The sequence below is a fragment of the Canis lupus genome, chromosome 12 (assembly GCF_048164855.1).
Source record: "Canis lupus baileyi chromosome 12, mCanLup2.hap1, whole genome shotgun sequence".
In the NCBI taxonomy this organism is placed as follows: domain Eukaryota; kingdom Metazoa; phylum Chordata; class Mammalia; order Carnivora; family Canidae; genus Canis; species Canis lupus.
Window position 1 is genome coordinate 32,861,021 of NC_132849.1, and position 14,919 is coordinate 32,875,939.

Below are 14,919 nucleotides of genomic sequence, written 5' to 3' on the forward strand. Positions count from 1 at the left end.
GGGGTGCAAGGGATGTAGTTCTAAATAGACATCTTGAACTTTTATTTTTGTTTAAGACTTTATTTACTTATTTGAGAGAGTAAGTGAATGAGAGAGAGAGAGAGAGAGAGCATGAGAAGGGGGAGCGGCAGAGGAAGAAGCAGACTCTCCACTGAGCAGAGAGCCCAATGCAGGGCTCAATCCCAGGACTCTGGGATCATGACCTGAGTTTAAGTGACAGAGCCACCCAGGTGACCCAACATCTTGAACCTTGAACAGTAGCTTTCACTCCTGAGTTGCTTTATGATCACCCCAGCAAATTATTTATGCATGCTAATATCACCAGGAACTGGACAAGGCTGGAAATTAGAAATGAAAATGTGCCATTGATTCTGAAGTCAAAGAGGGGGCCTGCAGGAAAGAGTCAACTCGGTCCTCTATTTTAGATTATAAAGATTTAAAGCTGGCATACTACAGTTGAGTTCTTAAATTTTGGCCGCTATTGATCTGAGGCTAGTGATGATGTCACTTCCACAAATCAGACATGAGTGTTCTGTGGAGTTGCCTGTAGGTGGCTGCTGGCCCTGACTTAGTCTAACCTCTTCTGCCCACCCCTAACCCACTGCCACACACACACTTTGTTGCTCAAATTTATAGCTCCATCCAGAGGCCACGTGGCTGCTAGAAGGAGACAGCACAGCTGAATAAAGAGGAACTCTGAACCCAAGCTGCTTTGCCTAAGAATTTGAAAAATTTTAAAGTTTCCTGGACAAAAGAAAGGGGCTAGAAGGTCTTCACTGTTTCATGCTCCATCCTTCCTTCTTTGAGATGCTCATGATGCCTTCAAGATATTGCATCTCTCCTGACTAGCACTTGGTGTTAAGTAGCAGATCGTCACGGGGCAAAGGAACTATCACACATGTCCTCTCTTTGGATGCCTAGGAATTATGTCCTCTCTTCAGCCCTCTTTCTGGATCATTGCTTTCTTCTCCTCCTTTTCTTCATTGCTTATTTCAATTACATAAAATATTTATAGGATTTAAAAACTAAGACAAATGCAATGTGCTGGAGAATATATATCATGAATTCACTCAAAATTCCTTTTATTTCTTTTTTTAAAAGTTTTTAATTTTAATTCCAGTAGAGTTAACATACAGTATTATATCGGTGTCAGGTGTATAATCCAGTGATTCAACACTTCCATGTATTACCCAGTGTTTATCATAAGTGCACTCCTTAATCCCCATCACCTGTTTCAGCCATGCCCCAAATGAAAACCTCCCAAGATGCTGCTGTCAGCTGCTTCTTGTGCCTCCAGGTGTCTCTCGCTTTCACTAGACTTATCTTCTACTCTCAGCATTGATAATTTTCTCATCCATAGCTTCAGCCCCAGTCTTAGTTGTAAACTTCAGGTCCACATTAGTAGCCATCTATTGGAAAAACCCAACTGTGAGTTCCACTGGCTCTTCACAATGACAAACAAAATGTCAAAATCTGAATTTAAAAGCCCCAACATCATTAAAAAATTTTTATAGAACAAACTATTGCAGTTATTTTAGAAGTGCCAATCTGCATGAATTTCAGATCTAATGAGTATCCACAGTAAAAAAAAAAAAAGGAAAGGAACAAGGCTGGCATGGTTGTTGTAAAGTGACAGGGGAGACTCTCACTAGGTCCACACCCCAGAGCAGATCCTCAGTCAACAGCAGTCATTCATTTTATTATTGAACTTGACACAGCAATTATTTCTGGGCTGGAAAAACACAGAAAAGATCTACTTAAGAATGGCCTGATTTTTCTAAAAGTGATAGAGCCCTTGAAAATGAGGGTCTTAATAAAGCAAGCAAGGACTTTCCCATGTGTGAGCTAGCCCTGGGCCTCTGTTTATAACTGCACGCAGCTTTATGGTATTAATGGTGCCTTATAAACATCCATTCTAAGAAGCTGTTGGAGAGAAAAGGGATGGCTTATGAGCAGAATGATATCAGCTGAGAGAGAGGAAATGGTTGTAAAGGTCAACAAGCTTTCTAAGAAGTAAACTGAGTGGGAAGGAGAGTTGAGAGAGAACCGATGAGAAGCAATTCAGAAGAGTGGGGAGATCTGAAGGTCACAAACCAACTCCCAGTGTGGGTGCAGAAATGTCAATAAATACTTGGATTATTCAGCATTCATTAGGTAATACTAAATTACTGGTAAAGCAGGAAAGTCATTTGTGTTTCAGATTTACCCCTTCTCTAATTTTTATTTTGTACCCTTTTAGGTTGACTTAAATGGACCTCCCCCATCCATAAATAGAAGAAGCAAGCATACAAACTACATTCAGTGGTGACTAACACATTCTTAAGTATCTCCTCAATTTCTTGAAATCAGTTGTGACTCTGTTGGGTCCTGTTTAAAAGTCATGCCACTCTATTCCAGAGACCAACTCTGGCCGATCTCCCTGGAACCTTTTGAGAAAGGAAGGCAGTATGTGCAGAAGATATAACTTTGAACCAAAACGCAGAGAGCTACGAGTTAAGTAGAAATCCATCGAGCAGGTGTCTTCTTCCTGTTGGATTAACAGAAACATGTTTCAGACCCTCAGCTGCAGTCCTTATCCTATAGCAAGAATTCCCAGAAGCCATAGTTATCAGGCCCTCATGGTGCATGATATTTAGATAGGCATTCTAATTGTTTTCCTTACTAAAGCACTTGCTAATTGGCAATTCAAACGATTCTCAAAGATGGAAATGTAAAAGATACTTTCTGGACTTCACTCTACCAAACAGGTAGGTTAGATGAGATCAGAACTGGCAAATATACATTCCCTCATCTGTCAACTTAGATCAATCAATCAATAGGGCTGCCTGGGAGTTCCAGGTGGAGAAAGATATTGATACCTGTGGGAATGGAGGCAATACTGAGTAGTAAGCATTGATGATGCCATTGGTCACTGTGTATTTCCCTCATTTTCATTTCCTCTCCCCCATCCAGCTATTTCACTCCAGCCTTTTCCTTACTCATATGTCCAGTGCCTCCCCTCCTCTGTCCCCACTCTCACCTGATGATCTGGCTTCCTATCTCTCTAAGGAAAGAGAAGGAGAAGCAATTAGAACAGACTTTCCGCAGATTCCCACCACTAACATCTGCCAGCATCTAGAGCTATGCACTTTGCCTTCCTGAGTGTTACTTACCGTTCCTTTCTGAAGCACCATTACCTTTTGCCTAAAGCTATAGTAGCCCTTGGATTACCATCCTTATCTCAACAATCTATTCTCAACAAATTGCCAGTGATCCATTAAAGCTCCAGTCAAATTAAATCTCTGCTCAAAACAGTGTTCCTGATTTTACTTTCAAGAGTCTCTGTGGCCCCTTTGATTTGGCCTCAGCGATCACCCTCCTTCCCGACCCTGCTCTTACCTCCAGATCACTTTTTCTCCAACCACAGCAACCTCCTTAAACCGTCAGCAAGCCAGGCATTTTCCTACCCTAGGACATAGGTGTCCTGGCTGGACCTTCTTCACCTCTGCTTCACCCCATCCCCCACTGAAAAAAAATCTGGATAGCTAACTCCCTTGGTTTCCTGAAGTCTTTTCTTAAATGCCACATTTTCAATAGGGTCTACTCTGACCATTCTATTTAAAATCACAACCACCTAACTCTAATTTATGGTTTCCATAGCACTTCTAGCATACTCTGTGGTTTAATTATTTATTATATATATTATATACATCTGTCTCAACTCAAGGAGAAGGCAAGGATCTTTTCCTCTTTTGTTTTACTGATCTATATCCAGCTCTCTCTGGCTAAATGAATGAGTCAACAGATGGTATCTGGCATGAATGGGGAAAGGGAACATGGAAGCATTTGTCTCTGGACTGCACAATCTCAAAAGCTTCCTAAATTTGGTATTCTCTGATTCTTCTCACCTCAAAAGTAAGCATTAATTTAGTGTGCAGAGTTCTGACTTCTTTAAGGACAGTTAAGCCTAAACGGACATAGAAGAGGAGAAGGGGAAAAAGACCCTCCTTGCTCCCTGGTTTCTCATTTCAGTTCTTGTTTGCCTCCCAAAGGGTAAGAGGAGTAGCCTGCTGAGGACCAGAGGGTTCATCTGGTTCACTCTTCCCTGTTTAAGGGACCTTGTAAGCAGAGCTGATTGATTAATGTGCCAGAGAGAAAATTGTTGCCCTCTGTATAATTTTACTTCCAAGTATAGCAACCCAAACCCAGGCATGAAACAAACAGGGCTTCCTGTTGCATTCCCAGACAAGTTGCGGTACTCTCTGACACAGTATTGGGATCTCTGTCCCATCCCTTTCTTCCTGACCAGTGGTACCTGAGAGACTAACATTCAGAGTATTCACTTGACTTCAGTTTCACTCCCTACTGAGGTAAAAGTGCCTAGTGATTCACAGGAGATTTAAGCAGTTATCTGCCATATATATAAATGATACATAGACCTATTCTTGCAGGAAGGATTTGATAAGGAAGACAGGAGATGGGTCTTTGAAACCTTGACCAGGAAGAGAGGTCTAGAACTAGAGAGTGAGAGGTCCAGGAAATCAACTTTATGAATGTGTTCAGTGCTCACTGGCTTAAGGCATAAATTGGGTTCTTTCTATAAGCTAGACACTACTATTGTCCTTCCTTGTTCCTGCCCCTCCCTTCATCCTCCATGTTCTCTTCTTTTTCCTTGGCTGTAGATATTCAAGGTGCATAAAATATTGATAACAGTTCTTTCAGACGGCTTGGATTATAGACAGGGAAGTCCTTCCAGTGTGGCCATGAAGGAGGTCTGGTTCATACACCTTAAGGATACTTCCATCTAGCCAACTTCAAAGAGCTGCAGTACTTTGAAGAGAGATCTAGCATATATTTTAGGGTCTTATCCTTGGAAACCTTTCAAATCAAATAAGTTGCAACTAGTGGGAGCTCCAGAGAGCGGTAATCTCACTGATGCTAAAAAGGGGGAAGAGGAGTTACATTTCACCAACTTAACACATTTTCTAAGACCAGCCACATAGATGATCAAGCCAATCATTCCAGAAGTCATGATTCCCTATTCTCATTTAGAAACTTGGAACCAGCATCAATGATATGGGGACCTCATGCCTCCTATTTTCTTGAGCAGTCATTTCACTTAATTTTTATCTTTTTAGTTAAGTGAATTTGTTAAATGTATAAATACAATCCATTTTGTATTGTGTCCAGTCATTTCAAGTAATTAAATTAGAAAATCAAACTAAAAAGTTCTTTTGTCTTACCTTGGATCACTTGTTGAGGTTTAAGAATCTGTAAACCTGATTTCTGTAGAGCTTATTCAAGAAGTAGAATCCCATTGTTTATGTAGGCATCCATCACTATACTGGATCTATTCTTGTGCTTTTGTTGATTTCTTCTTAGGGTAATCAAAGGAAGTGTTTGGGTCACTTGATGATCTTATTTTTAATTTGTATTAAAATCCTCAGACCTTCTCTGAATTTCTTCAGCCTAGTTGTACCATTATAATGAACCATAATATTAGTGCATTTGCATTTTAAGACTGATGTTCAGAACTTCAGGTAGAAAACAATTCTTAAAATCAAAAGGATTTAAAAATTCTTAAGGTGATCCTTCATATTGGCTGCCTGAAACTTGCATTTAATGGGCCCTGAAATCAAGGAATGAGTGAGGAGTGAATAATGCAATCACTCTTTGAGTTAATAGGATTTTGTGACAATAGCTTGATGGAATAATTACATTCAGGACAGATTAAAATAAATGTCCCAAGGTGATGAAATGACATCTTTTATTTCTAGAAGTAGATATTGAGGGAAGTGGCAGATACCCTGACTTTAAAATTCAACAATTTTCCTCAGCTCTGATGTTTGTAATAACACTGACTTATTCATACTGGTCTTCCAGAAATTAAAGAAGGATTCGATCCAATGGGATATCTGTTGGTTTCTCAGCCCCAATTCTTTTGTCCCATTATCATTGCCAAGTACAACCTTAGTTATTTCTTCCCCCTAAGTTTGGCAAACTCTCTGAAAACAAACTAATTTTCTATAATTTTGTTTTCTCCAGTCACATCTTTTCATTAAATATATTTTATTCCCATGTCTGGGTGAGGATTTTTATGTCAACAAATCACACAGGCACAATTCAGTCCTTTGTCAGATCATGTTTCCCTACTTCTAGATAGGAAAATATGATCAGGATACCCGTAGGCAAGTTGTACACAACATAATTGAAGCAGAAAGTTGACAAAATTTTGGAAACGACTTATTCAAACTCAAACTTTCACATCATGCCTTAAGATGCTTGAAACATTCTGTAATCCATTACTTCAAAATGGGTCAGCAAGCTAAAGGGTTGGACCTTATTCTTCCCCCTAGCATTTTTTAGACCTAAAAAAAAACATGATGTGTTTTTCATTAGAGATGTTTTTCTTAATAGGGAGCAGGCTAGCTATTATTCTTTTATCTTTAGGGAGACTTACCATTATGAATGGCTGTATGTCTAACGTTCAAGTGTGAAAAGTGAAGGATTAAACTCTTGAAAAAGACGATGGGCGTGAGCAATAGAAAGATACGGAGTGGGACATTTAACCACTCAATCCTATGCTGTTCAATATACTAGCCACTAATCCTATGTGGCTCTTAAAAACCAAATAATTGAAATGTAGCCAATCCATGTTAAGAGATGAAACAATTTTACAGTTGTAAGATATATAGCAGATTTCAAATATTTTGTATGAAGAAAAGAATATAAAATATCTCATTAAAAATTTATATTGAGCGAATGTCAGAATGACAATGTTTTGGATATGTTGGGTATATAAAATATGTGATTAAAATTAACTTTGCCTTTTCTTTTTCCTTAAAAAAATTATATATGTGATTTCCTTTGCATTCCTATTGCACTAATCTGTCTAACCTGTTAAAATGAGGCAAACTTCTTTAGGCTGCCCTGAAACAAGATACCATTAGCTCTGCCAAAGGGATGGAATCATTAAAATGCAGCTAATCCATGGTCGCTCACTGGTTGGGCTTTGTAAATTTAATTAGCTAATGGAGCGCTGGCTAAGAACAAGGTCCATATGGTTGTTTTCCCTTCAGTTAAGGGCAAAAATGTGTGGTCGCTTCTGCTCAAAAACTGAAGTACGCAGTTGTTATTGTGGTTGCCCTTAATTGGGATGAAAAAAATAATCTGAAAATCTGTAGTTGATTTTGTTAAAGGATCATGGGAAATATGACAAATTTAAAATGCCTTTGTAGGTTTATAGGAATTTTCAGACCTTCGAATTTTCTGTAAGTGTTGCACCTGAAATAATTCCCCAATTATTATAAAGTAAGGAGCAATCTAATCTTAAAGGATACAACAATGAATCCTACATTTAAGATGTTTCCTGAACATTCAAGCATACCACCTGAATAACAACAGCAACAAATGGCTTCTAAAAACATGTGAGTGTTTAAATGTCATCTAAAGAACACACAGATCTTTTTGAATTATTTTTCCTTCCTCTCTTAAACTAGGTTTATAAAATTGCTTTTAATCCTCATCATGTTAGAATGAACGAACTTAGATTAAAGCTCCCCCGCCCCATTAGCAGCACTGAATTTGTTAATCTTTTTCCATTTACCATTCTTTGGGATTTCTCCATATGTTGTAATTATGTATTTTTGGCTAAGACTTCTCTGAGCTATTCTTGCAGCTCTCTTGGGCAACTAATGGAAGCTTTAGCAGTAGGCATACTACAGAATGGCATTTTTTCAGTCCAGTGATTTGGGAATAGTTCATGGATGTGGAACACTTTCTGTTTAGGTTTGCTGGCAACCAAACTGGGTAAACATAAAGAGCCAGTAGTAGTGCAATGTTATGGGGGAAGAGAATGCCTGATTTCTAAATATATTGCAGTGAGATGCTCTTAGCTGTAAACTGCCCCAATCTTTTATGCCCTTTAACTTGTTTATCTCTGGATATACTCTGAGCCTCCTAACGTTCGCTAATGAAAGCTTTGTGTCCAGGTTTATTACCTCCAGGATCAGGAAAGCAGAATTTCTAATAAGTGACATTTGGAGGGAATCACAATTAAAAATGCTTAAGGGGGCCTGAGCGAAGCAGCACTAATAACATCAGTCAGTTACTGAGAACAGGGAAGGCTGCCTAATGCTATCCCTTTGTTGCAATGAATGTGAGCAGTTGGCATAAGAGCAGCAATCCCAAGTTATCATCTGAGTGGGCTGCAAGCATAGCATGGCTGTAGAGTCACTGAGTTCTTTCACATAGTATGTCAGCTCTCGTGGCTCATCACGGGGGCACTTTTTAAAGCGTGCCTAAAGTTGCTTACATAGATGCCATTCTGGTTGGCATTCACTTCCTCTAGAAAAGCTAGCAAGATACTCTGTCTGGGCCTAGAGATGATTTCTTAGTCATGAACATATGCTTTCAAACCAAATGGTAATTGCGATTCATGAACAGTGACTTTTTAATAAAGTGACATATTGGCTGTCCAGAGGCACGACTCCAGTGACTCTGTGAGGTCAGCCTCTCTCTGCTTGCCTGGATGCCCACAGTTGAGCTCTAGTATACTTCTAAACCTTGCCACTGTTATACTGTGAGCCTTGGTGCCTTTTGCAAATGCTTTTTTTAGAAAGGCAGGGTGAGGGTGTGGATGGGGGGAATGGTATTAGCCTAGAAGAAAAAATACATATGTATGGCTATCATTATATATTTGGATTCAAAAATAGTCCTTGACTGCTTTCCCTTCTCCTCAGAAATACAGAGTTGAAGCAGAGGGAGATTTTGTTCCCGACATGTTTCTAGCCCAGTATTGGTGATCAGGCAGGCACATAATCACCATACAAATCAGAAAGTAACATATTCCATGTGAATTTACAGAAAAAGTGTGATGGTAAATTCAGAAAAGAAAGAGGTAATTCTAAATGATGAATCATGGAGGGCTTTGGGGAGGAGGTGGCCTTATAGCTTTATCTTAAAAGATTGAGTAGGCTTAGGACATGCAAAAACATGGATGAAGGTGGGGCAGGAGGAACCAAAAGGAAATACAATTGGATCCTAATGAGAATTTTAACTCTTGTACCCATTTGCCTGACTACACTGAGTTGACAGTGTTGGATTCATCTTCAACCCTTGCTCTTTGCATGGTACTGATCTAATCTCTGGAAACCTATCCACCAAAGATACAGCAGAGAAAAGTCTTGGGTATGCGTGCATACACGCACCCACACAAACACATACAAATACACACACACATGCACACTTAGAGATAATATGTTAAACATTTTTTATGACCAAACATGTTCCAGATGTATAACCCTTTGGCCTCCATGATCCACAGTGGCATCAGTTTCTTCAAACCAGAATATCCAGGACCCCTTAAGTTTGGATTTTCAGAGCCAAACCTTGGTTAAATATCGTGCAGTTATTCAGGGCAAGTAGATGCTTTCAGTCTACAGCAGTGGTTCTCAGATAGGGATGACTTTGCTGAGGTTGATCACCTAGGTCAAGCTTTATGCTCATTTCTCCCCAAAATAACATGTTTGCCTTAAAAGCTCTGGTTCAGGGTAATAGATAATTTCAAATATACTTCAAAAAAAGTCAGTAAATTCAATTTTGTTTGGATTTAGAGCCAAAGAGCATTGAAGAAGTAGGAAATGCTGATATCCCAAGCTATCAGGCCTTAACTAAGTCATAAGAAACTGAAAAACAGAAAGCCATAAAATTTCTAGACTAAGACCCATGAGAAACAACGGTGGCATTTATCTTATATGTCCTAGTAACCTTGAAGGAGAAGTATATTATTCACGAATAATTTTTCACCTCTTTTTTGAGGGATTAGGGTCTTCATTCAAGGACAGAATAATATTTCTGAGTATTTTCATTCAGTAATTTACACTCTACCTTTGAGTCTTTTTTTTTTCTTAAAAGGCAAAAAAAAAAAAAGTGAGGGGAAATAATAGAGTGAGAGAGGGGAGTATGGTGAGGAAATAAAGAAATGTTAGTGTTCCCTGTAATATTCAACATATAAGCTTGTTTTACCAATCCTGCTCATACTCTTTGGCTTTACATATGTAAATATCTACACAGATGGGTTTTTTCTAATATGACCTTTCATATCAAAATGTGTATTGTAAATAGAAGCATGAGGTCAAATAAGGACAAAATCTCTAAAACTGAGAGAAAAAACTTTCTTTAGGTTCATTGCAGTAGTTTGGGGATTCAGTTAGCAAGGGCTATCCTCATTTGGCATTCTACTATGACAGTATCCTGAGGATGACTTTTTGTTAGTGCCTGCAGTTCTTGGTCTCCAAACCTATCATCAGTACCACAGAGATGATGAAGCAAGTGGATCTACAGCAGAGAGGTAGAGAATGTACTAAGCTTCCAAAATTATGTTTTATATGTGCTTAGTCCATGTGGATTCTGATCCTGGATTTAAAATTGATACCTTCCAAGTTCCAACTGTTAAATGGGAAAGACACTCTTAAACATTGGACTTGTAAGTTAATTGTAAGTCACCAGGGCCCAAGAAGGGAGGGCGAAGAAAACAGGGACTAAAAGAGCTCCAGCCAATGAAATCTTTGGCCTTCTACCTGCCACAGGAACAAGTACCTGTAATTTCCTCCAGGAATCAAAGAAATCGGTAGAAAGGGCATTTTATATTGCAACGACCTGAAATATGCTGCAGAGAGATATGGAGATATATAGGCTGTGAGCCAGCTAGTGAGTGCCCTGAGAAAAATCTTAACTCCTCCTATAGTTTGTGCTTGGCAAGTCCTCTGGAAAGATCTCGCTCACTCTCTCCATGACAGTATACAGAGGAACATTAGTGTGATCTATTTAAGAGTGATGTAAGCTGACTTTGTTATGAAAACAATGTAATTTTAACATTGAAATGACATCTGGTCTGTGTCACAGCTCTATCAGGATGAATGATAATAGTAGGGGAGAGAGACCTGCCTTTGCCAAATATGGCCACTGATGAGTAATGCTTTATGCCTCTCCTTGTTCCCCTCTTAAGACTGGAACTAAGAACAAGAGCCTAATGTAAGTCCTGTCAATTTCCAAGTGATCAATTACCATGTAGAATCAACATGTATCAAAACGCACAAATTTCTATAGTTGGGTTTTTCTAAATGAGGAGAGGAATTTTGAGGACATAGTTTCCTGGCAAGTAGTATAGGAGAATTTGCTCTGGTTGTTTCCAGAATCCTAATTCAAATGGTCTGAGTAATAGAAAGAGGGATTTGCACCTTGAACAAGTTTGCATAATCATTAAAACCTTCCTTTGTCATCTAGTCATTCTTTTGGAGTCGAATCTATCCCTTGGAAAAGAAATCCTATTGGCTGCCAGCATTTTGATCACTTGTGGTCTAACATGGACAGACTCTATTATCCTCATGGAGACCATTCTCTGTAGTCTGACCATGATGGATAAAGATCATTGTGTGTTGGTCTATAGGAGTACTACTTCAGGTGATTCAGTCCCTGCATCCCCAGCTCCATCCTAAGCAAACCAGTGACCCAGTGTTAATGCAGTCAAGGTTCCCAAAGTGAATAGTATCCAGTTCCACCACTGCAGTCAAGCTGTATAATGCAGATTATATTATTTAATTCCTCCATTTTCCAGGACCCCTAGCCGGCCTCATTACATACCTTAAATCTGATGACTAAAAAATATGGAAATACTCATAGCCCCACTTTGAAATGGGATCATGTTAATTTTTAGAGTCTTAAAATTGAACAATTTTCCATTATATTAGCAGCCAATTTCTGTATTTATTAAATGCATTACCAAAGACTTGGTAAAAATATCATGCCTTCCACCAGGAAACTCACATGGACAATCATGTCATGGGCCCTACAGTAGATCCTAGTTTGACTCCTTTTATATTTTTTCTTCAACTGGCTTTGCATAAAGCTGTGCAGTTCCTCTGGAGGCTCCAAGTGCTGAGCACAGAGAAACCCCTTCAGCCCTATATCCATAATGAAAAGGACTGACAATTGAGTTAATAGGAATTTTGCCACAGTCCTTAGGGCCTGGGAGTTCCACTTTCAAGTCAGCCTAAACTTTAGGGGAGTAAACGCCTGAAAGGGGGAACTACCCAGCACCATGCCGGTGTTATTGACATGCTTCCAAAGATTGCTTTCAGTAAAACTGGAGGGTAGATTAGACATCCAGATCTCTGACTTGGGGTCTTGTTCTCCTTACTTTCCATACCACTGTGGAATTCATTTTTCACTGTGAGTTGTATTCTGTATTTACACCTTGAGTCAGTTTTACTACATGCAATCTGGCAAAAAAAAAAAAAAATCAATAAATAATTTTCTCATAGCAAATGAAATTGATAACACGAAATATTTTATAGAATTTTTATGATTTAGATATGTCACCAAGTGTTTGGGGGATTTAAGAGATGATAATACATAAATATAGAATGCTGTTACTCATTTATCATCTTTCTAGGCTAGGAAAAGGCAGGTACCAACTCTGGTTGGTAGCATCCCCTGAAAGAAGGTTATCACTCAGGGGATCCCTGGGTGGCGCAGCGGTTTGGCGCCTGCCTTTGGCCCAGGGCGCGATCCTGGAGACCCGGGATCGAATCCCACATCAGGCTCCCGGTGCATGGAGCCTGCTTCTCCCTCTGCCTATGTCTCTGCCTCTCTCTCTCTCTCTCTCTCTCTCTCTCTCTCTCTGTGACTATCATAAATAAATAAAAATTAAAAAAAAAAAAGAAGGTCATCACTCAAGCCAGTGTGCATGTGACTAATGCTCCATTTCAAGTACAGTTGTTTCCCCGAGTGAAGGGATCTTTTGCTACCATTATCTTCTCTACCACTAACTTTTTTTATTTCTAATTTTTATGTTTTACCCATTTTTACATGGTTTCTTTGTACCTGTGTCTTCCATTTAAACTACCACAAGTTCATTTGAGAAGTTAACACATACGACTTTGTCAAGTGTTTAAGGCAGACATAAATATAAGTTGTTCATCTTATATTTTCACAGTGAAATAGACTCAAAGGTCCCCAATATTTCTGTCTTCTCAAAGGCCAGACTAGAGTTGGCAAGTCCTTCTAGAGGTTTGGAGCTCATCTAAATCTTATGGCCTTCTACTTGTCCTCCTCTGACTGGTTCCATTGGGCCCTCATGGGGGTCCTTCTGACCTGGCTGCTCTTTGGAAGTAGAGGCAAGTGAGAGAGCCGAAGATACAGGAGAGAGGCACTGCTCCCCCCACCGCCAAAGCCATCCCCCAGGAGCATTCTTGGGCAGTCATTCTCTCCCGGGACTTTGTTAACAGATCCAATTTTGAACCTCACAGATAACACCACTCTCTTGGTTCCTCAGAGATAGGAGAAAAATAGAGCCAGATGAGAAGATTTCCAAAGAGGAAAGAGTCTTGGAAACAATCACTTTCACTCTCCATATTCAGTTCTTTCCCATTCTAAGATCACTCATTTTTCCTGACGGTCCTTGTTTATAAAAGAGTTTATGAAATGGAAGTGAACCTAAGAGCATATCTACCAGGGAGCAAGGGTGCAAGCCAGGGGAGGAGATGAAAGAGAGGTCTCTTGCTAAAGAGGGAAGGCACTTCATTTTATCGAACTGTCTGCTTAATTAAATGCATTTCCTAGGCTGTTTTATTCATAAAAGTCAGCGTGTAGGTTAGGGAATAATGGATTGCCCAGAAATTGGCAAGTTCCTCCTAAGAAACATTTTTCTTTATGATGTCTTTGGCATTTGTGGTTTTACTAGTTCCATTTCCAGCCTTAGATACCACACCATAAACTTATAGCTCCGTCCTGAGGCACCAGCTCTTAACTCCTGCCAATAATCTCTGGGCTCAGAGAAAATGGTGCAGTTACCGCATGCGTGGAAAGTGGATCCCTCAGTAAGTGCTAAATTTATCAGGAAGGATATCACTATTGAAGCACACTGAATATTATTTCATCTGGCCCCTGAATAGGAACTGGGTAAATGACTGTGGAGTAGTGCCAGACAAACTTGGTGCAATTCCACAATAATAAATGCCAGACTTCGTTTTATTTGCAGCCACTGATGTATGTAATATGTCCAGGAGCATTTCCATGAGATCTTCTAAGCAACAATTATACAGGTTACAGAACAAATTGGTCTACCATAAAGAATACCCCCTCTGCAGAATGCTTTATAGACTTAGTAGTTCAATGAGATAATAAATGGATGTTACCACTAGTCGATGTACTGAGAGTAGACTTGATAGATAAATTACCTGCTTTATTACAGTGAGCAGAATTCACAAAGGCTGTAAAGAACTACCTTTTGCTTTTACCCTGAATAGATAATATGATATCTGATCAATCTAAGAAATTGTTATGGAAAAGGATGAATTTTGTGAACTCTTTTTTTTAAGATTTTATTCATTTATTCATAAGAGCCACAGAGAGAGAAGCAGAGACACAGGCAGAGGGAGAAGCAGGCTCCCCATGGGGAGCCCGATGTGGGACTCCGTCCTCAGACCTGGGATCATGACCTGAGCCAAAGGCAGATGCTCGACCACTGAGGCACCCAGGTGCCCCTCGTGAACTGTTTAAATATGGGAAGTGAGATGATATGAAAGATGGGTTTTTAAAGGCTCTTGTCTAAATGATGTTTGAGCCCCGTAGGCTGAGGCTAGAAACAGGAAGAGTAAAATATTTTCCTCATGCCAATGGATGGATCATTGCTTTAGAATTATTAGGGGAGCTTTTTAACTCTAGAGAACCCCCCCTCCCCCTCCCCCGCCCAACTCACCCTTCTGCTATACATCCAGAGAATAAGAGTCTATGGTAAGGACAAGAAATCTACGTGTCTGTTTTTTTTAAAAGAACTGCAGAATGGGACACCTGGATGGCTCAGCGGTTGAGCACCTGCCCCTGGCTCAGGGTGTGATCCTTGGTCTCAGGATCGAGTCCCACATCAGGCTCCCTGTA

At 39.7% G+C, this 14,919-nt stretch overlaps 1 protein-coding gene across 24 annotated transcripts in view; it reads left to right on the forward strand.

Moving 5' to 3' along the window:
* SLC8A1 (solute carrier family 8 member A1) overlaps positions 1-14,919 on the forward strand; it is a 377,788-nt gene that overhangs the window by 276,124 nt on the left and 86,745 nt on the right. The gene's annotated exons all lie outside the window — the stretch shown is intronic.